A 1,020-nucleotide genomic window follows, 5' to 3' on the forward strand; every position below is an offset into this window, starting at 1 on the left:
TATTTTAAGGACACTTCCTGCTTCTCTATATGCTAAATTTTTTTTCTTTTCGATCTTAAATAGTTTTTATGATATGGTTTTGTATATCGAAGAGACTTCCTTCCACCTACTTGCATACCCAGCAACTCAAATGCAAACTTCAATGGAATCTTCGATTGCTCTGTGAAGTCTACTTCAACAGCTTGAGAAAAAGTAATTTTACACTAAGATAGTAACATGTGTGCACACTCTTGCGTTACAAGAAGATGATTATGACTTTCAACAAAATGATTGACAAAAAAATTATTTTTTTCCTATTCAACTTGATTCCCATTTGAGCATGACAACTAGATCTTGTTTGTGCCCTAGCCTTTATTGTCCAATGATCTTGCTTATCTTTACTACAAACAAATATTCTTGATGTCATTTCACCAGTACTCTTAAGTTTAGCATATGATTCTCTTTTAATAAAAAATCCCAGTTTTATCTAAATGTCTGAATCTTGTCTATAGAATTATTTAATTGCCACATGTCTAAATCTCCTATAAAGATTAAGAAAAATTAAATTAGGAGAGCGTCCAAATCCTTACAATATTATAAAAATTCATCCCACGCTTTAATAAAGTGCACAATTCCTTACCTTGTAGTTTTTAATATGTGTGTGTGTATATATATACAAACACACACCGCAGTGAGCAGATATGCGCAAATCATTTTTGTTGGAGGCAAAATGGTACAGCAGCGGATACATACCAATCCTTGAAGAGTACATGGACAATGCTTGGATTTCAGTCTCGGGACTTGTAATTCTACTGCATGCTTATACTTTAATTGCCAATCCAGCAACAGAGGAGCCCTTGCAATTCTTAGAAGAGTACCGCAATATGATTCGTTGGCTATCAGTGATTTTTTGACTTGGTAATGATTTGGCAACATCGTCAATACGTACAGTACCTGTCGAAGCAACAGCGTACATGCAACGACATAATTAATTAATTAATTAATGTAACATTCACCTTATATATTTCTAATGGTTCAAGA

The sequence above is a fragment of the Citrus clementina genome, unplaced genomic scaffold (genome assembly GCF_000493195.1).
Source record: "Citrus clementina cultivar Clemenules unplaced genomic scaffold, Citrus_clementina_v1.0 scaffold_8, whole genome shotgun sequence".
NCBI lineage: Eukaryota > Viridiplantae > Streptophyta > Magnoliopsida > Sapindales > Rutaceae > Citrus > Citrus x clementina.